Consider the following 24,988-nt stretch of genomic DNA (forward strand, 5'->3'; position numbering starts at 1 on the left):
CGTTTGAAGGAATAATCATGGATATCACATTCCTTGCCTTCATATCATTGCCATGAGCACTTCCTCCCATTTTCTGGTTCACTGAAATACGAAAAACGATACCGGACACAAGTGATACTCAAAAAAAACGAAGATGACTTTTACAGCACCCTCTGGGTACATGAATTTTATGACCACCATCCCAAAAAAAAACGAGATTTTAATGCCGTGATCCCGAAAAAGTTTTCAATCACTTCCGTTAGTTTCAACTTGGAAGGTAACTATTTGCTATCACTATAAATTCATGGGCAACAAAATATTAATTTGAAAAATAAAAATCAAACAAGCCTACCGTAGACAATCAGACATCGCCAATCAATTAACAACAATTTCCTCTGTTGATTGAAGCACGGTCACGTGGTTTCCAGGCCGGCGAAATTGAAAAACGTTGTTCCTAGTGTCGATCGCCGAGCCAGCGTCGTCTCGTTCAGTAACTAACGGGTAGATTGTCTTATAAAAACTAAACATTGGTTACAAAACGGTACGCAGGCGAAGAAAAGAAATGCCGTTAAAAAAAAAACAAATAAAAAGTAAAATCAGTAAACAAGTCGGAACCCAGCACAGTGGTGCATATTTTTCACCATTGAAGTCTATGACAATTTTTCGCGGATCTGTGCATCGTACACCGGGCAAGTCATTTCGACACAGAAATTCGGTTGGAACACTTAATTAGTAAGAGTTTTAATGTAATCAGATACCGCACCGGAGCAAAATGTGTACCAAACGATTTGCTTTTTCTTCCGGAGGAAACTAACGCAGGCATAGTTAATGTAAGCTACCGAACACGGTTATTACACAAGGAGTTGCAGTTGTAGAAGTTTTATTACTGCACAACGAAAAATAATAAAACGTTTAAGGTCAAGTTGGTGTAGCAGATATAATTGTGATTTTAATTCAATTAAATCTTGGTAAATTAACAAGCTTGCCAGACTGGTGCGATGCTTATAAATGAAATTACGAAATTGGCCTGTGGAAAAAAAACGTCGGAGAAAGTTGTTTATGTAATTGGGAGAGGTGTTCATGTTTGTCCAAAATCATCACTCATTGCAATTAAAATGACATATCTATGATGGTCCAACTGGTCTGACTCGTTTTCCGTGGCAGTAAGTTTCATCTTATTTGTGGTAGGATATTAGAAACCGACTAACAATACAATAATCAAAACATAGATTCCAGTTGGAGAATGAACTCTCAAAATTGTGTATGTTGACTAAAAGATTATTTTTGCTTATCAGTGGAAAATAATGTGGAATGTCGGATTTCAGGGTTTTCATTTAGTTAGTCGTCAAACTATACCATTCAATTACATTCTTAATAACATGTGATGTCTTCTAGAAAGACCTTCATTTCATCGGCATTTATACAAAACTTCTAAGTGTTTTAAAATAAGAAATGTATCTTTCACAAATAAAATGAATAGGAGAGAGCGTAGATGAGAACCTTGTGGAACTCCTGAGGTGACTAGAATATGGTTGGATGTTTCCTTTTTAAATCTGACCATTTGTCCAGATACGACTCAAACCACTTGTTGCAACAGCTTCTATATGATTAGACCTATTCATTGAAGTCAGTGAGTAATTGACAAATTTGAGTAAATTTGTATTAGTAAAGTGGCCCTTATACTATGTTCACACTGGCCGAAAATAACATGTTTTAACGATGGTAATATAAAGTTAAAACCGCACTGTTCACACTAAGAAAAATGGGTGTACCTATCTGCGTTGCCAGGTCATTTTACCAAAAATATGCAGTCGGCGCAAAAATCTATCTGTATCATATCGGTATAAATATCTTTTCTACACAAGTAGTAGAAAACTTGAGCGAAAAAAAGGTCCCACGACAACTTTTTCTCATGTCTATTCAAGCTAAAAACCAAAATCGATACTTATCTGTGTGATCCGTGAATTATCGGTATTTTGGGAGAACATATCTGTATTGTGATATAGAGGTCAAAAATCTGTATAAATACCGAGAAATCGGTATACCTGGCAACGTTGGTACCAGTTTTCAGTTTTGTTTTATTATGATCACATGTCTACTTTGATGGAAAACTGCTGTTGTTGAACAGCTTGTCAATTGACATAGTCGAAAAGTGAAGGAAAATGCTAGCGGGGTTGTGCTTTACTGACAATTATATCATGTTATTTCGGGAAAACATGTTTTAATGTGACGTTTATGAATATGAAATAACGCAAAAGTAAAACATGTTATTTCGCTTAAAACATGAAATCGGAGTTATAACATGTTTTAACTCATAGTGTGAACATAGTAAAGGGAGAGAGTAGAGTCTAACACTTTTGAAAAATCATTATTTTTTCTTTATAATTTTTTTAGTAAACATTTCAAAAATGTTTTGTCAAATTTTCAAGCCTATCGGAACAAAACTCTAGAAGTTATGGACCTTTACCTTTGTTTATCTCATACTACGAATGGGCAAGAGCTCAGCGCACAGGCCCAAGAGTTCTATTCCGATTGACGTTGAAATTTGAACTGGTTTATTATGACAAAATACAAAGAAAACATATGATTTTTCAAATAGAATTTATAGATTTATAGAAAATAAACTTTAAAGGCGTTTTTATTGAAAGCAGGTGTTGGAAGCCCTTGTCCATCGTCATTCGAAACTTTCTACATGTAAAATGCCAGCCCGAAACGTTTTGCCTTTCTTCATAGAAAGGTATTAGAATTGCTGGAAAATCCGACTTTCGAACGGAGCCTCGGAGACCCATAGTGTTATACACCATTCGACTCAATTCGACGAAATCGGAAAATGTCTGTGTGTATGTGTGGGTGTGCACTTTTCGAAGATATTTATACGCGCTCATTTTTTTCAGAGATGACTGAACCGATTTTATCAAACTTATGCTCGTTTGAAGTTCAAAGATCAAATGGCTGTGACTTTCGGTTCCGGAGATATGATTGTATAAGTGACGTAACCGACAAAACGCGTTGTATTTTTACGTGCTCAATTTTCTCCGAGATGACTGAGCCGATTTTAACGAACTTTGGTTCGTTTGAAAGCTACTATCGGACCATTCAAATAAAATTTTTTTTTTATTATTAGGCTTATTTGCTTTAGCTTAACGTGGCCGATTGTCTTGTTGTTAGGGGGAGAGAAAGGGATGCCGTATTACGGGGCGGCATACTCCCCAGTTAGTAAGGGGACATAGGGAGGGTGGGACCTACACAGTATTGAATTGAAATTTGAATACATCATTGGTTTGTGGCATACATCTTTTAGACACATTTTGCGTTCGATGAATCTTCATGTTTTTCAGCTTGTAGCAATGAAGAGATTATTCTGGATTGGGATGCTTCGTTGGTGTGTTCTGACGTTGATGTGACGTTTTTGGGTAGCTTCCAGCAACTCAGTCAGTTCAAGGCAGGTGCATGCTCCGAAGCATCGTTTACACAGGCCATACTTCCAGCAACGTAAAGAAGAGTGCGGTAGAGCTGTAGACGAGAAAGAGATAGGGAGAGCACTAAATTTGAGCATTGATAGTTTTCAAGAAGTTATAGATGAGAGTCATATAAGGAAGATTTCGAGTTGCCAAGACGTCGCGGACTGGTACGAAGGGTGGTATACCTCGGGCCCGAAGGGAACCTATGAGTTGGGACCTGGCATCACAATACTCGACACATGTCCAAACAACATGTTCGATGTCATGATAACCCTCACCGCAAACGCAGACACCACTCTCAGCGAGCCCCACACGACGGAGATGCGCGCTGAACATATAATGATTAGACATGAGCCTTGACATTACACGAATAAAGTCTCGGCTCACGTCCAACCCCCGGAACCAAGCTTTCGTCGATACCTGTGGGATTATTGAGTGTAACCATCGTCCCAGAGTTCCACTATTCCATGTATTCTGCCAGCTAGCTAGAGTTTTCTGACGACAGCAACTGAAAAATTCATTGAAGCAGATTGGTCTTTCATAGATATCACCTTCTAGTGCGCCCACCTTGGCTAACGAGTCCGCCCTCTCATTGCCCCGTATGGAACAATGTGAGGGGACCCAAACCAAGGTAATCTGGTATGATTTTGCAGATAAAGCACTCAATTGTTCCCGTATTTTCCCCAGGAAATACGGTGAGTGCTTTCCAGGCTTCACTGAACGGAGAGCCTCAATGGAACTGAGACTGTCCGATACAATGAAGTAGTGATCTGTGGGCAGAGTGTCAATGATCTCAAGGGTATACTGAATTGCAGCTAGTTCTGCGACGTAAACTGAAGCTGGATCACTGAGTTTATAGGAAGCGGTGAAATTTACATTGAATATACCGAAGCCAGTGGACCCGTCTAGATATGATCCGTCAGTGTAAAACATTTTATTACAGTCGACTTCTGTAAATTTATTATTAAAAATTTTTGGGATCTCTTGAGGGCGTACAGGATCCGGGATTCCACAAATTTCTTCTTTCATGGATGTGTCGAAAAACACAGTAGAATTAGAAGTATCCACAAAATGAACACGACTGGGAACAAACGAAGAAGGATTTATATTCTGAGCCATGTAGTCAAAATACAAGGACATAAAACGGGTTTGTGAATTAAGCTCGACGAGCTTTTCAAAGTTTTCTATCACCATCGGATTCAAAATGTCGCATCGGATTAGCAGTCGATATGAGAGATCCCAGAACCTGTTTTTCAACGGTAAGACGCCCGCCAGCACTTCAAGACTCATCGTATGGGTTGATTGCATGCAACCCAAGGCAATACGTAAACAACGATACTGAATTCTTTCCAGTTTAATGAAATGAATATTCGTAGCGGAGCGGAAACAGAAACATCCATATTCCATTACTGACAATATCGTCGTTTTGTACAACCTGATCAGGTCTCCTGGGTGAGAGCCCCACCAAGTTCCGGTTATTGTACGAAGGAAATTGATTCTCTGTAGGCATTTTCGTTTCAAATACCTAATGTGACATCCCCAGGTACCTTTGGAATCGAACCAGACCCCGAGATATTTAAATGTGAAAACCTGAGCTATGGTTTCACCCCCTAGTTGAAGCTGTAATTGCGCAGGTTCTCGCTTCCTTGAAAATACAACCAGCTCAGTTTTCTCCGTAGAGAACTCGATACCCATTTGAAAAGCCCATGTCGACAAGTTGTCGAGGGTATCTTGCAATGGTCCTTGGAGATCGGCAGCTTTGGGTCCTATAATAGACACAACACTGTCGTCGGCAAGTTGTCTTAGCGTGCAAGATGTGTTGATACATTCATCAATGTTATTTACGTAAAAGTTGTATAAAAGGGGGCTTAAGCATGAGCCCTGAGGAAGACCCATGTAACTGAATCGCTTTGTCGTCAAATCACCATGCTCAAAATGCATGTGTTTCTCGGACAATAGATTATATAAAAAGTTGTTCAAAACTGGTGAAAGACCATGCTGATGCAACTTCTCAGATAGAACGTTAATGGAAACTGAATCGAATGCCCCCTTGATGTCGAGGAAAACTGATGCCATTTGTTCTTCACGAGCAAATGCCATTTGAATTTCTGTTGAGAGCAACGCTAGACAATCGTTCGTTCCTTTGCCCCTGCGGAACCCAAATTGTGTACCTGAAAGCAATCCATTTGTTTCGACCCAATTGTCTAGACGGAAGAGAATCATTTTCTCCAACAATTTCCGGATACAGGAAAGCATAGCAATCGGCCGATACGAATTGTGATCGGAGGCTGGTTTTCCAGATTTTTGAATAGTAATAACTCTCACTTCTCTCCATTCGTGTGGGACAATATTACCCTCGAGGAACTTGTTGAATAAATTCAACAAGCGCCTTTTGGCAGAGTCGGGCAGATTTTTCAACAAGTTGAATTTAATTCTGTCTAACCCCGGGGCTCTATTGTTACACGACAAGAGCGCAAGTGAGAACTCTACCATCGAAAACGGTGTTTCGTTTGTATTCAATGTCGCGACGCGGGATATCTTCTGTTCCGGAACAGAATCAGGACATACTTTCTTAGCGAAATCAAATATCCAGCGGTTAGAATATTCCTCGCTTTCGTTCGCGTGATTTCGATTGCGCATGCGACGGGCCGTATTCCAAAGAGTGCTCATTGCTGTTTCTCTCGTTAATCCGTCAACAAACCTTCGCCAGTAACCGCGTTTCTTAGCTTTAATAAGACTTTTCATTTGAAATTCTAACGCCGCGTATTTCCGATAATTATCTGGAGTTCCGTTCTTTCTAAACGAGATGAAGGCTGAAGCTTTTTTCGTTTTCAGCTCTGAGCACTCTTTGTCCCACCATGGGTTGGGAGAACGCATACTAGTTTGCGCGCTAGGTACTCGTTTCGTCTGAGCTTGAATTGCGGTGTCAAGAATCAAGCCAGCCAAAAATGTATACTCTTCCTCCGGAGGAAGCTCCTGTGATGTTTCTAGTTTCTCAGATATCGAGCTCGCGTAACGTTTCCAATCAATGTTTCGTGTGAAATCGTACGAAACATTGATTGTTTCCGATGGTCTTCCACGGTTGGTGATAGAAACTATGATCGGCAAGTGATCGCTACCGTGAGGATCACAGATTACCTTCCACTTGCAATCTAACTGTAGCGAAGTCGAGCAAAGGGATAAATCCAGCGCACTTGGTTGTGCTGGCGGTCTAGGGTTCCGTGTCATTTCTCCCGTGTTTAGAATTGTCAAATTGAAGTTGTCACACAGATCTTGGATTAACGAAGAACGATTATCATCATATAAGCAGCCCCATCCTGTACCATGCGAGTTAAAGTCCCCTAAAACCAGCCGCGGTGAAGGAAGAAGTTCTATGATGTCTGCAAGCCGACGATGCCCTATCGAGACTCTGGGAGGAATGTAGATAGAAGCTATACATAGATCTTTGCCTTTAATATTAATTTGGCAAGCAACAACTTCAATTCCCGGTGTTGAGGGGAGGTTAATGCGATAAAATGAATAGCACTTTTTAATCCCTAAAAGTACCCCTCCATAAGAGTCTTCTCGGTCCAGGCGGATTATGTTAAAATTATGGAAGTCGAGGTTGATGTTAGAAGTAAGCCAAGTTTCACTCAAGGAGAATACATCGCAATTATGAGTATGTATTAAGTGTTTGAAAGAATCAAGTTTTGGGATGATACTTCTGCAATTCCACTGAAGCACAATGATCATATCTTCGATTCTCAGTGGTAAATTATCCATCAAAAGATACGATCGCTGCAAGGAGGGGCCATTGTTCAGTCAACTGTTTTAAAAATGTCCTTACTGTTGGCAGTAGAGCAGTTAGGAAGCTTTTCAGAGGATCAGTAATATTGAAGGCTGTTAATATCCAGTCCACGATATCAGAAAATTTCAATAATCCAGCGTTTGTTGGATTATCTGGTTGTGCTTTGGGGTCATTCGGGTTTTTTGATGCTCCAGGAAGTGCTGGGTACTCCTTATCATCCCTAAGTTTTTTGAACCCAGGAGGTGTTTGCTTCGGTTTTGAGTCAGCACTTTTTGTTTCCGTTCGGTTCTTTTGTGACGAAGAGGACAGTCTGAGGCCTTTACGAGGAAGCTTGGGAGAAGCCAGATTTTGTCTTTTCCTGCTTCCTTCAACCTGTGTGTAGGAAGGTCCTTCGCCTGGGTCGTCAGAGGTATCCTCTTCAACTGGCAAGATTGCAAACGGGTTCTCAGGGGTCGATGGAGTGGTTCTTTTTAAGATTTCCGCATAAGAACGTTTGGAACGTTCTTTCACGGATCGCTTCAATTTTTCCGCACGCTGTATGTACGTAGGGCACACCGAAAGATCATGAGGATTCTCCCCGCAGTAGCAACACTTTTCCACTGCTCTTCTGCAGAGATCGTCCTCATGGGCCTCTCCGCATTTGCCGCATCGCAGTTTGTTGCAACAATAGGTTGCCGTATGACCTAACTGTTTGCAGCTTGTACAATGCATTACCCGCGGTACATACAGCCGAACAGGTAGACGAACTCCACTCACTACCAAATAATTTGGAAGTGCAGATCCGGCAAAAGTCACGCGAAATGAGTCCGATTGGTAAAATTTACCATCTATCGATTTGGAGTGCAATTGCTTGCACTCCAAAATTTTCACTGGATGAAGGTCGGGGTTTTTGAAACGGCCTACCCCGTCCTTCATCAGATCTTCGATTGTCAGACTTTCGTCACGGACCACACCGTCGATCTCCACCACATGAGACGGGACGTACACGCGGTACTCCTTCGTGAACAACTCGCTGGTAGCAATCGCGTTTGCTTGCTTCAGGTCGGACACAACAACGCGTAACTTGTTTGGCGAAACCTTATCTATTGTTTTTATTGCCGAGTAATGTTTTTCCAGGTCCCGAGCAATATTTAAAACTCTGAGAGACTTTAATTTGGGCCGGAAGTATACCACCCACGGACCCCCCGAGCCATCGTCTTGGTAAACTTTTTGGCGGGCAGGCAATATCTTAGAGGGAGATGGAGGCATCGGAGAGGGAGATGGCATCGGAGAGGGAGATGGTATCGGAGGGGGAGATGGTATAGGAGGGGTAGATGGCATCTCGGAAGCAAACTCAGCCTCTAAATGTTCTTCGTTCATTCGTTCAGCTTCGCCCTCCTCCGAGACACCCCCACTGTCATCAATATTCATATTTAAAGTGCGGGAGTAAAGAAGTCTCCCGCACTTGAAATGAGAAAGAAAGAAATAAAATGAAAAGAAAATATATGAATAGTAAAAGTTGAAAGAAAAAGTTTGAGAAAATACTTAACAGTATGTCACGGTAAGCTGTTAGGTGAGTTGCTCCTTCACTCCTTCGTTGTGCTTCAGCGTGACCTTGACTCAGGATTTGGCTGCTGCGATGCGGGTAGCAAACAATAGAAATAACTGCTGCCCGAGGATAGCACAATAGCGTCTACTGTTGATACCGATACAAAACCGGTGCACAGACAGAACTCACTTGCGGGGATGCTACTTTTTATCACTTTTATTTAATGCCTATACTACAGCCTCTGCTGTGATAGGCACCTTCGTCTTACCGATGTCGATTGTTAAAAAAACGCGTGTGCTCACTTCGAACATTCGGTTACGAATGATACTATCGGACCATTGATCAAGTTTGAAAACCAAATGGCTGTTCTTTTTGGTTCCGGATTTTTTTTTAGTTGGACTCTTCTTAGGGTTCGATTGAGTACTCGTCACATATCATACAAGAATCGGTTGTATATTTTATAGTTTTTGTCGACTTGATTGCAACTCTCGCTATGTGATGGTGGTCCGTCTATTTGAGTAGGGCGGAAGAGTACTTGCTCTCAGTCATTTTAGTTCACGTAGACGTCGATTAGACCATAATGGTTTGGCCTGGGACGAGGTGATGGCACATGTTCGTTAACATCGCTAGTACCAGTTATCAAGGATATCCAGTCAATAGTTTGCAAAGAACGGTTTAGCTCAGTAAAGTTTGGTCTCGAAAAGTTAATCTGCAAATTACTATAAGGAACACGCAGAGAGCAAAAAATTCAACTGAAAGAGGTGGATGATGCGAGTCAATATCAACTAAAGGTTCATCAGCTTGATACACGTAGCAGGCAGTTGAGGCTTCTTCATTGACGAACAGGAGGTCTAGAGAGTTTATTACTCTGGAGTTTATAGGTCTGTTGAAACAGAAGGTCAAATTCCACTACAGGAATGTAATACCATGGCTTTGCTTAGTATGTTTCTAGCTAGTGAAAAATCGAGCACTCCTAGTGGCATATTTGAACTGTTTGCAAAACATTTTCAAAGTTTGTTTGAGAGCACATCTGCCTATCCAGCGCAAGCTTAAAACTGCCTGCGTGATGTGTTCCCATCGATGTAATTAATTTATCCAAAATCCACTTTTCAAAAGAAGACATTATTTCTGCCATGAAAAAATTAAAGTCATCAACAACAACAGGTCCCGACGGAATCTTTTATCCTGAAGAAATGTGCAAGCCCATTGCGTACTCCTTTAATGCTTATATTCAACCAATCGTTAACTCAAGCCAAATTCTACTCGTGTTGGAAGCGATCGATTATGTTTCCTGTTGTTAAAAAAGACGATAAACAAAACATAGTCAACTCTTGAGGTATTACCTCACATAATGCTGGATACAAGTTTTTCGAGATTCTTGTTAACAACTATAAACTTTTCAAATCCAAACCATACATACGGTCGACCAACATGGTTTTTGCCTTTCTCATATAGAGAGGTTATGGAATCACCGAAAAAATTGATCAGTAAAAATGTGTGTGTGTGTGTGTGTGTGTGTGTGTGTGTGTGTGTGTGTGTGTGTGTGTGTGTGTGTGTGTGTGTGTGTGTGTGTGTGTGTGAACGTGTGTCAAATAATCATACTAGATTTTTTCGGAGATGACTGAACCGAAACTAGGATTCAAATAAAAGGTCTCGTGGTCCCATACGGAATTCCTGAATTCCGACTTCCGGTTCCGGAGTTATAGGATAAAGTGTGTTAAATATTGTCCCGGGTTGACGGTTCAATGCATAGGACGCTGGTCTTACAAGCCAGTTGTCGTATGTACGAGCCCCGACCTGGAAGGATTCTTAGTGTCAGTAGGATTCATAGTACTAGCCATGCAATGATTCTGTACGCTAAGAATCGGCTGCGAAGTCTGTTGAAACAGAAAGGCCAAATTCCACGGAAGGAATGTAATGCCAAGACTTTGCTTTTTTGTTAAATATTGTAAAGTGGCGAAACAAAAACCGTAAAACCTTTTTTAAACTGGACTCAAAACTACACAAATCGATAGCCATTTTCAGCAGGCAGCTAAACACTTTTTCAAAGATTTCAGAACCGATATTCCCAATCTTAGGGTAAAATGATAGATCTCATGATGATACCAAAATTTAAAATACTTCTCACTGCTCTGGAAAATGCTATCATCTGGTGTTCTTACGTGGGTTTTTGGATTAAGAGAGTAGAAAGTATTCAAGCCAGGTTTCTGCGTTATGCTCTGAAAGCCCTTCCATGGCGCAATCCTGTTGACTTACTACCATATGAACATTGACGTCGCCTACTTGATATTAACACTCTTTCAAAAAGGCGAATCATTGCTAAAAAAAAAACCCCTAAAAACTTATGATCACGTTATTTTTTTGGACTTGACTACAGGCGGAGTATGGACAAACGAACCGATAAGATATGAACACTTCGATTTTAATATTTCATGTGATGTTTTTAAAAATAGGCTCAAGCAACTGACGTAGATCAGTTCGCTTTCACATCTCATCCAAGTCAATCGATAAAACAAAACCGCTTACGTTCGGGACAGAAGATACCAAGTACAGTATTGTGTAGTGAACAATAGAATGAGGGGACGGGTATAGCGTGATGGGATAGTCGATGCCCATTCCACATTTCATAGGCACCATTCAAAGTCCGATAAATCTAAACATATGTGAATGTTTTTTTTAATAAATTCTTTTTTCATAATGCTAATTTTCTTAGTACAGTCCTTATAATTACCTGAAACATTGCAGAACATACCAAATCGATCAAACTTACCGTTTCGGGGATATATGTTGTTGAAAATTTCCGAAAGATTTTTTCTTAGCCGCTTCTCAAAAGTAAGGTTAGAGTTAGAACGGCAAACTCTTGATGCAAATTCTTTAGTCTGGCAATAAACAATGCTTATGCAAAATTTGAGCCAAACCAAAAATAAAATGTAGAAATATCTGTAATTTGCGGTGGAAATTCTCTATAGTTATTTCTTTAATATAGAATGAATGCATTTGACAAACTTTTTTGGGCGGTTAGTGGAATGAATTAAATCGATAAAAAAAATTGTTTCCTTTTAATTGCACTAGGGCAAAATAAGAGATTTGCCGCCCCCATCGTTGGCTTAGTGAGCAAAAACAACAAAGCTGAACTCCATCTCCGGAAAAATGATCCTTGGTCGAGCAAAAAAAAAGGTCTCAAGGATTAGTTTGTCGCCCCCTCCGCCCTAGATACACCACTAACGTCACGAGATAGTAGCAAACACACACGGAACGACCGAAATTAGCTTTGCGCCTAATCCGTGTTACTGTTTTTGAATTAGTTGAATTTAACATCATAACTGCCAAAATAACTAATAAATTGGTTAATATTCAGAATTTAATTTGCTGAAAAAAGTTCTTGTTTTTAGCGAATATATTTATATGGCGAAAATCCTGGACACAAACCAGCAACATTTCAATCCCACACGAAATTCTCGTTGTCAACTAATTTTGTTGTTAAAAACAAATAGTTTGATGCTGTTTGGCTGTCATCATCACTGCAGAAAGACAGCACAAAGAAAACAAGAATGCAATTGGTTTTATTAACAAGTTTATTAGTCAAAAACTCATGAGAAGTGTCAAAGCAACACAATTCGTTGAAAAACAGAACAGGATAGTCTTGTTGAAATTGTTTTGATATATTTTATATATAGATTTAGAAATTTCTAACTGACCGATATGTAAAACTGTTGTAAAGTTGCTTGGTTTAGGTTTATTTGTGGAGTGCTTTCAGCTATCAGTGAATTATTAAAAGATTAACTAACAATCATTTCTGTGACCAGTGCAGAAAGTACATGTTTATTGCATATTCTATGCTTGCTTTGCCATTCCGACTTCTATCTCTGAACTTTTTGTATGAGACGACATATGAATGCTTTGGTTTCCGCTTAGTACATGTAAATAAACGAAAATATACTCGTTTAGTCGCTCAATAATCAGAAAAGAAAGTAAACAAATCGAAACTGACACTTCCCTGTACGGTCATTTAAAAAATTTACCGTGATGTTACAAGCAGCATCTACAACAATAGAGTAGGACACATGAATCAAAGAGCTACTATCCGAAATGGTAAGACATTTTCATTGGCCATTCATTACATTCCGTGCCTAACCAAAGCAGATCGTTTTTAATTACGCTTCGTGATTGTAAGTGAGAGCTTACAATGAACAAACAAAATGTTACTTTGGAGAAGCAAATCATTTTTACAGTGCATAAGAATTCAACAAATTAGATAAAATGAGTTATAATCAGGACCGTACCCATATGTATTGTTTCTTTTGTTAAGAGGCCTTTTACAAACTTAGGAAAGCAGCTATTAGTTTATAGTGCAAAATCAATTATTCACATTAAAAACAGAAATAAATTTATTAAACTCAAGAAAGTTTATTGATCAAATCAACTGACAATTCCAATTAAAATAAATTAATTAATTGGACTCGTTTTGGCTGTAGCTAAAATTAACAGTTCGTATTAGTTTAAATCAGTATATATTTTACTTAACTCAAGAAGGTTTATTGTTATTATTAACTATCAATTTTCATTGAAATTAACAACAATATCACTTAATTCAACAACATTTTTTACTGAAATCAACAATAATTATTTGTAAAAATCAACCATAGTTTTGCTGATTTTGCTGAAAATATTAGTTGAATGAAAGTGGAGCGTGTCTTTGCTAAGAAATGACAGCATGTAAATGTTGAAAAATCATCTGAAAAATTAGCAAATTCAACCAACTTTTTAGCATTATTAAGGGGTTCAAAAATAACAAATCTGAATTAGCAAATATAAGAATTTTTTAGTTGTCCTAAAAAATAACTAACTAAAATCAGCAAATCAACTAATTTTTTCGCCAAAAAGCTGATTTCGGTCTTTGCGTGCAGATAACAGTATTTCGGTGCTCTGTTTACAACCTTCTTCAGTGTATCAGTGCGAATAATACATTTTGATCGTGCAAAAAAGATGGAGCCTGAGATAGATTGATTATCCGAAATAATGTCACGATATGTGCAATCGAAGAAATTTTGAGTCATATCTTTTGGGATTGCATTGCATGATTGTCATCATCGTTTGAAGCGAGTTTGAGGTCTTTCCTGTGTATTTGTTTTTATCCCTCGATAGTAATTATAGTGAAATCTATATATATAAAAATGCAGAGATCATTCTTTGTAATCGCATCACGTAAGAACGGATGGACGGATTGAGATGCTTTTTTTTTGTTTGATCAGTTTTCACCCCCACCGGGTTCGTACATCAAAAAAATTAGGAAAACTTACCGGAAAAGTGGGAAAAACCAATAAAGTTATTTTGTATGGACAATGGAATTTTCCACTGAAAAAGTCGCCAATGATTGCTAGATCATCGATAGGTGTTTGGCGCATAACGAGTTGCATAAGTGTTTGGCCGTCGAAGAAAGGAATACTAGATCGTTGAAAGAATCATTTGGCGCGCAACGAGTTGTTTTGTGTGAATTCATGTGGTTCGTCATTTCGAGCCACGTGCTTAATTGGGTATCAACATTATTGATTGCCAAATGATTCAATGATAAAACGCATATGAGTGTTCTAGCTATACCATAAACATGATCAAAAGTTCTGATACTGTTTACCAGAAAATGCATTGTGTGCAATGTAATCAGTTAGTTGTTTATTGTTGGCCATCGTAGGCGTGAGTTGAACAAATCACCTTATAAATAGAACGATTTTTGTACGAATCAATGATAAGATGCTGCTGTTTAAATCATGAGATCAATCATAGAGGTTTGCTTTGAATTTAGCATGCCGAAGTTCGTTCGCGTCGGGTAAATTCTGGTAGATTGAAAACCATTAGCTGTGAGATTTTAAGCATTGACTCGAACGATAAGCTGCATACTGGTACAATCACTCCTCATCTTCACTCCTCTATAACAGAAGAACTGCACATTATTTTCGTATAAAACTTTCTGATATAGATTCTCAGTGCCGAACTCCACCATTCATTAATTGTAGGTGGGGTACTAAACAAAATTATGTGGTGTTGACTAATGAGATGACTATTGATAAAACTATTAAACGAATGCAGTGTTCATGTAAAAGTTAATGGATACAATATTTAAAAGAATGGTAACTTGAACTTTCGAATGTCCAAGAATTACTCATTTTATCATTCGATTTTTTAACAATATCAAACTAACCATAGTACTCAAGGAGGAGTAAGGATTTGAAGATAAAGTGCGGAAAATTCGACGTAACAAGGTTCATTTAAGTAAGAAGAAGATTTCTCGCATCTAAACTTTTACCGACTACCAGAGGAGTCGAACTTAGCGATGCGAAACATCCGAGTCTCTGATATGTTAATTTTTTTTTGCCCACCACACTTCCCCACACTAAAAAATTTACTAAATAGTTACTGACTGACCAGAAGTCATACATTAAAAGTAAAAATAAAGTTTTATCGCTAAATTGTTAATGGAAATTTTTTCCTGTGATTGTCACGCTACGAACATTCATCAAACACGATTAAATAATATCACCAGACTAGCGAGAAGTGACGAACTACAAGTCGCGAGGGCAGCTTTTGTAAATTTGTTCTAATCAATTTAAAGTAGTCATCTCAGTTATTTTTGCTTCACTTTTTATTCCATATGCCGAAACCATAGTATGAGAGAGATCAACAATCGCTATTCGATGCACTGACTCAAAAGATGATTCGCGGTTCATTCGCTTTATTTTTGCGTAACAAAAGCTTTTATCATATTCACAATTTTTTTATGAATTCATCGCAGCCAAGTAATCAGTAAAATAATGGAAAGATACATTAACAGCATAACGTTTGACAATTCTACTGTCCGAAAACATAAATTAAAAAAAAACGGGCGAGACGAAGTTCGACGGGTCAGCTAGTATTGTTATATAATTCATCATTAGATTTGATGTTTTCACATGACAGGTTCTCAACATGAATTCACGAAAGGGGGGGGGAGGTTACACAATTTCTTGTCATTTTCATTACATATTCTATATTTCAAATATTCTTGTCATAGGCCATAGGCTTAGGCAACTATTTGTGAAGTGACAATTTTTTACACGAGAATTCTTGGAATTTCTTGACGAAAAATATTTTTACCCTGAAAACGACAAAAAAAAAAAACACTTTCGAAACGTTGGCCAGCAAAACAAAGTAAAAAATTTCAAATAGATTGGAAAGGCATTATCTCACGAGAGTTGTTTTATGCATTATCAAGACAGAAATATATTAGGTGAACTAAATATATATTCATGGTATATTTAGCATTTTTGACCATATATATTTTATATGGTGAGACACCACTGTGCGATCCTAAAGCTATAGGGCAATGAATAAAACATCCTAAATAAACATTACTTTAGTTGTTTCATGCAATATACTCTCAAAGACCTAATCAATCTTTATGCAGAGATAGAACTTCCATTGTGTCCTTTTTTTCTTTTTTCATCAACACATTCCCAATTCTTCTCGAATTTCTAAGCACGCGACTTGCCGCGGAATGTTTGCTGCACACCTGCGAGTACACGAACCAAATTAAAATCACATCGATGTCAACACGATTACTGTTCGCCACTTACGAGTTTGCGCCTCTGCATTCACAGACTGGCCACCAAACACCACACAAACACACGGCGAATGTTCGAAAACCAAGCTTCCGCTCATTTCTCGCTGCTTCATCCGCGCTCTCTGTTTACGCCGATAGTGCTGCAAACTCTGACTCTCCGAATGCCTCTGATGTGCATTTACGCGCAGTCGACGAGTCTCGCCAATTGCATTTTCGAACTTTCTCATCCCGCAGCAGCAGCAGATCACAGCAACCGGTGTGCGTTTGCTGACTGATTGGCTGGGGCGCAAGATCAGTCCGCGCGAGAATTGCGGAAGATGCGCGCTTGGGGAGAGTAGCACTTGTTCAGCTCGATCCGACCGAGTCCGTAGTCAGTCGGTCGGGAACTTCCGAGTCGAACGGATGTGGTTGGTTTCTGCTGCTGAACTAAATCCTCCGAGTGCCCACTGTCCGCTTCACTGCCCCGATTTAAGTTTGACGCGCGGTTCGACGGTATTGCCGTTTCGCGAGGATCTTAAGTGGATTCACTAATTAGTGCTACTGTGTGTAGGATTTTATTTATAACAGCACATTTCTATCGTGTCTAAGTTTTCGCGCCCGAAAATCCGAAAACGTGAGCCGGGAGTTTGTTTTTTTTTTTTGTGGGGCAGATAGTGCTCGAAGAATGCATGTGTGATCAGTCGATCGATAATTTTTTTTTCTTTCTAAGGCCGAAATGAGCGGCAAAGCTTATACGCATAGATAGTAGCATACCGCGCGCGCGATCGAGTTGATGGAAAATTGGCTGAACCGGTGGCAGATTTATGCAGCGTTCTAGTTTACATTTACACCATTCGGGTTATTATTTTAATAAAGTTCAATTAATCAAACAACAACTGTTTTGTGGTGCTGTTTTAGGTTAAGTTTGATGAAATTACATGAAAAAGTGGATCACGTTAGTCGGTCGGTCGGTCGGTCGGACGGAATCCCGAACCAAAGCGTAGTGTTTTTGGGAGTGCATTTAATTTTGGCGTACGGCTCATGAAATAGAGCATCAGGCTTCAACGCTAAGAATAATAAACATAATCAGGAAAAAAGTGTTGACCTCACAAGTAGCTGAATCAGATTTAATTATGTACATGATTTGAATGGTTGTCTAGTGCTTCGTGATCTAGGAAAAAAAATTAAACCAGTGCCTAATAAGTGATAAAAAAGGTTATTCAGTTTTAGAAGGATACTTTCCAATTACAGACAGAAGGACACTCCCGTAAAAACAGTTAAAACTCGGTAAGTATTTTTTTGCTATTAGCTCATTTTTCCGATAGAACTCGGAGAGTCATCTCGGAGCTCTGCTCCGATCTAGCAGTACAATTAAAGGGCAAAAAAATACCCAGGAAGTTGGCAAAAACGTTGGGCTAATTATGCACATGCTGGCGGTGTATGGTTTTTGGTTCGTGTCTATTGGAAACAGTTGTTATTCAGACCAGATGTTGTAACGTTTGTTTTTTTATATTCGCTCTGGTTCTTGTATAGTGGACTTAAAAAAAACATGCATTCGCAAAGCGCATCACGCCAGGAAGTATACAATCGTGCACCGGGATGCTTACTGCTGTTATATAACTGACTAACAATGAACGTCAGTTCATCTGAATGCCATTTTTTTCAATTTTATCTGCATCCTGGATGTCTTGTTTTTATTCTCGTCGATGACAGATTGAAACAGTTAAAACTGATTAAAACGACTGGAACCCGTACTGGAAAGGTTCTTATTGCCAGTAGGATAATCGTTGCAATCAGTCACGTACCCAGAGGGGGGGCCCGAGGGGCCCTGGCCCCTCCCGAAATCAAAAACAGATATATAATTATTTAGAAGATTTCAGAAATTTGTTACAGACAGTTAACGTAAAGAAATGTAATACAATAACAGTTCAAGTGGAAAAGTTTAAAGTGTCTGTTAAAATCACCCGTAAAAGGCACTCCGAAAATTAGGTACATAAGCAATCTTCAGTAACATTATTTTTTTTTTATCTTTGGGCCCCTCCCGAAACGAAATCCTGGGTACGGGCCTGGTTGCAATAGCCAGTTAGTTGTCCCATACGATAAAGGACGGCTGTAAACAGCGGCTGTTTACCGATTTTTCGACAGCCGACCTTTCAATAATCAGTATATTCGATTATATGTAAAAACCGGTGTATTCGGTAAACTAACGAATGATTCGGTAATTTTAGTATTTATTCTAAAACCGACAGTTTTATGCACCAATGTATGTCGTAAGTTGTATCTATGGGTGAACTTTCTTTCGTATTTCAAAAGCAGGCTGATTACGGTTGATGAAAATCGATTGATATTACGAAGAAAAACTTAAAAATAAGATTACAAATGAATTCAACGGGCGCACGAATTTTGTTATACCGTTTCACCCTTTTTTTAATTGAGCCTAAATATATTTTTTTTTTGATTCAGCTTTTTGATCAACCATTCGGAACCAGATCCAATACAAACTATTATTACGTAAACAACTTCAACGATTAAAATACATTTAATGGTTTATAACTGTCATTGAAGGTTTTAAAACAGTTTTGAGGTAAAACTTTCCTGAATCCTAAAGGGAGTATGGTCAAATCAATTATTGATAAAACAGATTGGTTATATTATACTAACATTTTGTTGAAACACGCATTTTCTTAAATAGCTCTTTGAACATTTTCGCAGTAACATGATCAACAATCATAACAAGATTCGTGCGGTCATTGAATTCATTTGTAATCTTATTTTTAGGACTTTCTCCGTAATATCAATCGATTTTCATCAACCGTAATCAGCCAGCTTTCGGTATGGGAAAGAAAGTGTAAGCAGTAAAGTAATACGACTTTTGATATAAATAGGGGTAAAACGGGTTAAACAGGCTAGTACTGTCATTTCCATTGTGTTTGATTGGATCACAGATGTTTTGTAAGTAACATGAACCAATATCATATTTCAACTGAATAATATAACTAGAAAAGAAATTTGTTTATTTGTTTATTTGTTTGGAGCCGGGAAGCCCACTGGAGCTGAGGTTCTTTAAACCTCTTTCTCCAACAGGCATAAAACCTTCTCGTCTTTTGCATATACAGATTAAAAATGTCCAACAGATACATTTTTTGGCTTAAAAATACAATTATCGCTAGTATTTATCTCAACATAATAAATTAAAAATAAATAAATAAATAAAGTAACATGAAAACTATAACTGTGCCTGTCTCTGAGAACGTAGATAGAATTAAAGCTAACTAGAGAGAGTATTCAGGAAACGTTTTTTTGTAGTAGTACGCGACAAGTGGAAATCAAAAACATCAGAACAGAACGAAGTTGCGTTGGATAGATTCAATTCGCTTGGTGCCGTTTTGATAGTACGGTGCCCAAACAACGGCAGCGTACTCGGACCAAAGTGCAATACAGCGCTTTTAAACAGTATATATCAGTGAAGTGCTTAGTTACGCGGAATACGAATCCAAGCATTTCAGAAGCTCTTGAGATAATGTGTTCCTTGAAACTTAGTTTACAATCCAAGAGAACGCCTAGGTCTTTGACTACGGATTCCCGCTTGATAACTGTTTGAGCGATTGTATAGTTGGATATAATTGTTGAGCGTTTACGAGCGAATGAGATAACGACGCATTTGGTTGCGTTCAATACCATCCTATTCACGTCACACCACATAGTGAAATTATCCAACTCTTTCTGCAAGAATACAGTGTCTTCTGAATCTCTGATGAGCTGAAACAGTTTAAAATCGTCGGCGAATGATAGTTTTAGGCACTTCAGAGATAAATTTAGATCGTTCAAATGAAGTAGAAATATGAAGGGTCCGAGATGACTGCCTTGAGGTACACCGGAGCTCACTCGGAAAGGTACCAATTTATACTGCCATGTCACGATTAGTTAGGTAAGACTGAAACCAGGCCAAAAGTGCGTCATTGAATCCAAGCCTTGCTAATTTAGCAACGGCTATTTGATGATTTATTTTGTCAAAAGCAGCTGAGAAATCCGTGTATATAGCATCGACCTGTAGTCGCGCTTGTAATGACTGGATGATAAATGATGTGTAAGACACAAGATTTGAAGATGTAGATCGTTTAGACATAAAACCGAGCTGAGTTGAAGAAATGTAGTTGGAGCAGTTATAAGTGATTAAGTCGAGAACGATTATTTCGAAAAACTTAGAAACTTGACACAGCGCAGCTATTCCTCTGTAGTTGGATATTTGTCACTTGTCGCCTTTTTTGAACACAGGAAAGATAAACGATTTTTTCCACGGATCGGGGAATACTCCGGTACGTAGAGAGGTATTGAACATTATTGATAATGGTACGAGAAGGCTCTCGGAGCATTTTTTTAGCACTGGGGAAACTATACCATCAGGTCCGGCACTATATGATGATTTTAATTTAGCACATGCGGATTTTATGATTGTGGTAGTTATAATAGGATGAGAACCAATAGAAGGACGTATAGGTACGTTACTTGCTGCTTCAAAATCCTGATGGCTACTCAAAATGTCGGCGGAAAAGACTGAAATGAGGTAAAACAGTACAACGAGTTAGGTGCTGTCATTAAAACTATATGCAATCGATTTGTTAGACTTTTTTACATCAGAAAAACTCTATTCGCTCTTCTGCAAGTTCTTCGGTTTTATGTTATATAACACATGGATCAATAAGTCCCGAGACTAAAGCAGAGATGGCGCTCGTAGTAAACCAGTAACCACGTCTTTCTAGAGTACTAACCTTTGCTTGAAACGGGTCAAAATTTTAAGTCGATCCGACCAGAAACAGCTGAGTTATCGAGGTTGGAGTAAAGTCGCTTTGTAGTTTGTTTAAAAAATGAAAAAAAAACTGAGTTTCGTGTTTTGATAAAACATAAGAAAATGGATTGAAAAATGTTATCCGTACTCTTGTCCATCAAAAGCAACGATTTGTCGGTGGTTCGCCGAGTTTAAACGTGGTCGTACCGACACAAATGACGCGGAACGCTCGAGTAGACCTGTGGAAGCCGTTACACGGGAAAATGTGAGTGAAGTGACAAAACTTATAATGAAAGATCGTAAAGTGAAGCTCCGTGAGATTGCTGAGATGACACAGATATCATATGGAAGTGTATTTACATTTCATGAAAAATTGAGCATGAAAAAAAAAATTTCCAAGTGGGTGCCGCGATTGCTTTCGATGGAACAAAAACAGCCTGCCACAAGTCAATGAAAACAATGGCGAAATTGAACGAATTGGGCTTTGATCTGCTTCCCCACCCCCCATACTCGCCAGACTTAGCCCCCAGTGACAACTGGCTCTTTGCTGATCTTAAAAAAATGCTCTAGGGAAAAAGATTTGGCTCAAATGAGGATGTCATCGCTGAAACTGAAGCTTATTTTGCGGTGAAAGATAATTTTTTTTATAAACATGGTATTGAAAAATTGGAAAAACATTGGAACCATTGTATCACCCTAAAAGGTGATTATGTTGATGAATAAAAAAAAATTTTGCAAAAAAAATGTTGTTTCCATTGTTAGTCTCGGGACTTATTGATCCATGTGTTAGTTAAGCTTGAATACAAACCAGTATAAAAAGGAAACTTGGGGTAAAATGAACATGATAGCATTTCGTGCGGTCCTTCTAAATACATGGAATCGAATTTTCTGACCATTTTACACTAAAAAGTGCTTTGTGGTCAGCTGTATCATGCCTCCAAAATGATCGTCGTGTTTTTGGACCATTTTTCCCCACTGTGCAATGTCTGTGAAATATATTTCCCGAAAAATCGGTAATTTCTTAATTTTACCGAAAGTTTTCGTCGAAAAAAAAATATCGAATTTCAGTAAGTTTTTTGTGATATATCGATACAAAAATTTGTTGTTATATTTGTTTTTAATTCCGAATATGTGTCTGGATAACATCGACAATTTGAAACATGACTAAAACAATGGATTAGAAAACAAGTAAAAAGGAAAAATATTCAACATTGTTGAGTGCACTTGCTTCAAATGCATAAGAGTAGGAAGGTCTTACCATATTACTGGTACAGGTCCAAACCAAGGAAATTGAACTGAACCCATTCTATATAGTAATACGTTCAAGTTTGGTTCTAGTTTTAGCATCCTCTTTACCATATTACCGGTCCATAATATGCCCAGATCCTGGTGCAGTTCATGGTTTAAGATCTGCAATTGCAACTTCTAGGACCTGATTATATACCAGTAATATGGTAAGTCTAGGTTCAGATCCAAGTCTAGTTTCAGGTTCAAAACTTGAATCAGGATCAAAACCTGGAACTTCATGTCCAGATCTTAGACCTGGACCTGTACTGGTTATATGGTATGTCTAGGTTCAAGTTTGAATCCGTGGAAGGGTTTTGGACCTGAACCTAGATTTTTGAGTTGAATTTTCACACGAAAATGTTCGGGGGGGGGGGGGTGTGGTGATCAGCTTAGCAAACAAAAAATGGGCAAGGCTAATGTCCCAGACAGAACTGGAAAACGTGAATACAAATAAAACTAACTTACTTCGTTTACACTTCCGAATACATTGCATTAGTATAGATGCGACTAATTGACGACAAACACATTCTACTATACCATTAAATAATACGAAACAAATGAGAGTATTTTTGTTTATATCGTTTATTTTACCCCGGATTTAACCAATTTGGTCCTTCACCGGGGAAATGAGAGTAAAAGAATAAAACAAACAATGTAATAGTAGTTTTTCTGTGGAGTTTCCTACTCAGTAGGAGAAAACTTTACATAATCTTTTAAGAATATTTTAATGGTTCCGAAAAGAACCGATTTGTGAAATTTATCTGATGTTTACAACTGTTGAGGAGTTTTTACCATTATTTATTTATTTAAACCAGAACCAAAACTGAAACTGAAGTCAAGAACTAAATTCGCTCTATTCAATACTAACTTCGCTAAGAATTTAGTTGCTTCGGAATCCCAATCAAGAAGTCAATTCATGAACTTAGTTCTAGAATTACGGAACTGAATTCTTTTTTAAAATTTTGAAACTGAATTCTGAAAGTGAACCGAACCTGAATAAAGGAACAGTATTCCAAAGATAAACTCAGTTCCAAAATCTAGTTTCAGAATCAAAGTTCCGAATTTAGTTTCAGCATGCGAAATTTGACTTCTGGGAATTATTTCTGAAACTGAATTTGAAAACTAACTTCGGAAACTGAATTCAGGAATTAAATTCTGACTCTTGACTCAGTTCCCAAATTCAAGTTCGGTGTTCAAATCTAGCATTTAGTTCCAGAACCTAAATTAAAAATTAGTATGCAGAATTTTATTTCGGAACTCTGTATTTGAAATTATCTTTAAAGCAGTTCCAAAATGTAGTCAATAAACCAGTTCCAGAATACAGAGTTAAAATTCAGTTCCAAAGTCATAGTTTCAATTTCTGAACCTGTAATGTGGAACTGAATTCCAAACCTGACCTCAAGGTGGACGGAATCAAAGCTCTGAATTCAATTTCAGGATTTCTTTCCAGAATCCAATCCAAAGTTCATTTCCCGAATCCAAACCACTATTCTTCCACAGGTCGAATTTTGAAAAGGCGCCCCGTAGTAAAGTGTGACGTATTGACATCAACAAAAAACAGTCCGTAGGCTTTACAACCAGATAGCGAGCAAAATAAAAATTGTTTCGTCATCCCAAAAAAACGGGGGCGGCCCGATTGGCATAAGGTCATTTGGCATAATGGTTATTTGGCATAATGCCATTTGTCATAATAATAATTAAATTCGCAATATTTTAATCTAATGTAAATTTTCGTTTGTTTTTCAATCGAGTGATATTTGCATTATTATTTTTTACTTTTAAAATTCTGTAATAAACAGCACACTATCATTTCATATAAGCAACTCTCTTAGTGCTAGCACAATATTCTGTTCGTCATAGATGATTCAGGTCGAGAGGGCCGAAGGCCGCGAGTGCGCCACTGTCTAGTTGCGGGCGATTGCCCGGATTACCCAAAGCTAGGAGCTATCCCTCAGTTAAGTCCGAATGAGCGGCAGCGAGGTCCGACAGCAGGTCATTAAAAACGATAAGGCGTAGCCGCATTAGACCTTTCAAAATTGCAGTGAATAAAAACAATTTTCATTAAGCGGCATGTTCATCTGTTATGCCAAATGACTGTTATACCAAATGACCATTATTCCAAATAACCATTAAGCCAAACGGCGTTATGCCAAACGGTATTATGCCAAACGACTTTATGCCAAACGACTTTAGCCCCCAAAAAACCGTTGCACCCGGGGCAAAACGACAACAAAAATACAGTCTACCAAAAATCGGTAGATATCGGAAAATTGATGAGATCTTATTTTTGAATGGTTTGAATTTTTTGAAAGTATAGAAAATTTACAATTAAAATTTGCTACGACAAAATTCCCGAGAAATTGCGATATTAAAATATAGTTTAAAAAATAATTAAATTTCTCCTGTCGATTTTGGATGGTATTCGCAATATATTAAAATAAGCAACTTATTATTGAGACTATACAATTTTGAAAAGTCACATTTGTAGAAAATCTCTCTTAGATATGGTCATTAAATACTCACTTTCTGTGTCTGTATGCGTGTGTGTGCACCTTTCAAAGATTTTTCTCCTCGCGTTTTTTTCTTG

General features: G+C 38.3%; 1 protein-coding gene across 1 annotated transcript in view; it reads left to right on the plus strand.

Annotated features, from left to right (window-relative positions):
* The first annotated feature begins 16,711 nt into the window (after positions 1-16,711).
* LOC131439667 (hepatocyte growth factor-like protein) overlaps positions 16,712-24,988 on the plus strand; it is a 179,712-nt gene continuing 171,435 nt past the window's right edge. Inside the window, exon 1 of the mRNA XM_058610965.1 lies at positions 16,712-17,615. The gene's annotated coding sequence lies outside the window, so the exon portion shown is untranslated. The remainder of the gene's footprint in view (positions 17,616-24,988) is intronic.

This window comes from Malaya genurostris, chromosome 3 (assembly GCF_030247185.1).
Source record: "Malaya genurostris strain Urasoe2022 chromosome 3, Malgen_1.1, whole genome shotgun sequence".
In the NCBI taxonomy this organism is placed as follows: Eukaryota; Metazoa; Arthropoda; class Insecta; order Diptera; family Culicidae; genus Malaya; species Malaya genurostris.